General features: G+C 41.8%; 1 pseudogene; it reads left to right on the plus strand.

The window, feature by feature from the left end:
* The first annotated feature begins 158 nt into the window (after positions 1 to 158).
* On the plus strand, positions 159 to 2,838 carry LOC134623146 (amidophosphoribosyltransferase-like; annotated as a pseudogene).

The raw sequence follows: 2,838 nt of genomic DNA on the forward strand, positions 1-2,838 counted from the left end.
AGTGAGCACCGCTTTTCCACCCGAGGCCCTCACCAAACTGCGCTATGGTAACCTCGGCATTTGCCACACACGCTATTCAACTACTGGGATCTCAGAGCTCCAGAACTGCCAGCCCTTTGTGGTGGATACACTGCATGGCAAGATAGCTGTAGCTCACAATGGAGAGCTGGTTAATGCCCATGCACTGCGGAAAAAGGTGAGGAGGGGGCTCTGCTTGTCCAGGCTGAATGTTGCACACAGCAATGTGACACAAAAATAATGAACTAAACACACACAGATTTACTTTCTGCTGAAATATTTATTTGCTATATCCAAGAAATCTGTGTTTCATCTGTCTTTTTCTCACCTTTCTCAGCAACCTGAGGTTAACTTACACAGAAGGTTTTATATTCTGTATTCATAAGTGCCACTGAAACATGTTCAGTCCAACAAAAGCTAGATCACATCAAGGTATTTTGGGTAATCAAAGAGCAGATAGGTTGGCTAAAGAAGCTATTTAAAAAGTAGATATTGATATACAGATACTGGTGTCGAAAGGGAGAAGAATAGTTTGGAAAGACAGTAAGAGTTTAATGGCATGAGACAGAAGTAAAGTAAGTGAAGTAAAAGGGAGACATTTATGTAAAGCACAAAACACAGTAGAAGTTAGAATCATCTCCTCCTGCCTACTTATTCCTATTTGGTGGAACAGGAACTGCAATGCCAGGTGTAAATCATTTACATATAGCCTTATTATTAGGTTTTTCTTTTCAAAGGTTTCACGTCATTTACCTTATCCCATCAGTACTTTTGAAGTTATTTATTGTTTTCCTTTTGACAATTTACACTTTTCCTCATAAAGATGCATTTCTATAATGTAAATTCCAAGTTTTGTCACCTCTGTAAATTCCAGTAAAGATGGGATTTGATGACATCAGAGTAGTTCTGGGGTTTCGTAACAGTAACTGTGTAGCTTTTGTTGCACACCAGTCATCTTGGTCTGAAAGCAGGTCTAAAATAAGACAGAAACCAGTCGGTTCAGAAAAGAACTTTAAGGGTTTTCTTCCAAAAATATTTCATCCTTACCAAAATGCATGAACAGTGAAATGGCGTTTCCTTGAGTCCATCGGTTCATTATATTTTGTCCTTACTGATTAACAGGTATTACAGGGAGGTCTTGCCAGGAGAGATAGTCCAGATATCCAGACAAGGTGTCACGTCTCTGAGTGTTGTGCCCCGGCCTGAGGGAGGCCTCCCAGCCTTCTGCATTTTTGAATATGTTTATTTTGCCAGCAGGACTCTATTTTCGAAGGTATGCATATTTATTATGGGTAACACACTTACTGATTACTCATTTCTTAAATGTAGTAATACTAACATATCACTTTACTACAGGGCAGATGGTTTATACTGTCAGACAGCGCTGTGGGCGGCAGTTGGCCGCCGAGTCTCCGACTGATGCAGACGTTGTCAGCACTGTGCCAGAGTCTGCCACCCCTGCTGCTCTGGGCTACGCTCAGCAGGTCTGCCCACAGTGTGTCTGCTCCACCTCAGTCATGTTATAATATACAGAGTGGACTTTGTCTCTAGCTTTTCTTCTGTCTTCTTTTCACAGTCTGGTCTTCCATACGTTGAAGTTCTGTGTAAGAACCGATATGTTGGAAGAACCTTTATCCAGCCAAATACCCGCTTGAGGCAGCTAGGAGTGGCCAAGAAGTTTGGAGCATTGACGGACAACTTTGCTGGGAAACGAGTGGTGCTCATTGATGACTCCATCGTCAGAGGCAACACAATTTCCCCCATTATTAAACTGCTGAAGGAAGCAGGTGCCAAAGAGGTTGGTTTCAGAGCGTCTGTCAACTCAAAAAGCAGGTGAACTAGAGGCGCAGTCTGAGGCTGTTTTCAATAAGGCAGAAAATTCCCTCCACTCCATAAAACCCTGAATCCAGGATATCTGGATCAAATTATTTTTGTATTGTCTTGAACATCCCAGTTATTATTTAACTGACACATGTATATTTGGGAATGACCAATTTTGCAATACTAAAGATTAAAAAATATGAAAGCTAATCACTTTCTAAGTCCCACCTTTAGTGGAAATCTGTCCCTAATCAGATTGGCATGAGTAACGTCATGTACTCATTCATAAGCACGTTTTCTTCACCATCCAGTGTGATCTAAATTATAAGACATTTTAACCATACATTGATACACTGTTTTGTTTTATACACATCAAGCACTTGACAGGTTTAGAGTCACAATTTCACCTAAAACACACTTATGTGGGTGAAACAGAAGAACCCCACACAGGTAGATGCAAACTCCACCCACAAAGGCCCCGGTCAGGGTTCAAACCAGGAACCTCCTGGCAATACTAATCATCACATCAAAGCTTAAACTGATATTTGTGTCCAACTGCAGAATTTTCTGGTTCAAAATGATCTTTGAGGATGTGACTAATAGGTAAAAACACATTATTCTTCTGGACAGGTGCACATCAGGGTGGCTTCTCCACCAGTCAGGTTCCCCTGCTACATGGGCATCAACATCCCAACCAAGGAGGAGCTCATCACCAACAAGCCGGAGTTTGAGGACATTGCTGGTTATATTGGTATTTAAACATGAACTTCTACCATTCATTTCTTTGACAGGTCAGAACAAAAACTTGTGTTAATGCTAAAGCTGTTTACAGGTGCTGACAGTGTCAAATATCTGACTGTGGAGGGCCTCGTATCTGCAGTCCAGGAGGGCATCACTGTCCATAATGAAAAGGACAAAATAAACAACAAGCTCAACAGGAAAGTGGGCCACTGCACTGCCTGTCTGACTGGGAAATATCCAGTGGAGCTGGAGTGGTAA

Source organism: Pelmatolapia mariae, unplaced genomic scaffold, assembly GCF_036321145.2.
Source record: "Pelmatolapia mariae isolate MD_Pm_ZW unplaced genomic scaffold, Pm_UMD_F_2 NODE_ptg000435l+_length_58194_cov_1, whole genome shotgun sequence".
Classification (NCBI taxonomy): Eukaryota; Metazoa; Chordata; class Actinopteri; order Cichliformes; family Cichlidae; genus Pelmatolapia; species Pelmatolapia mariae.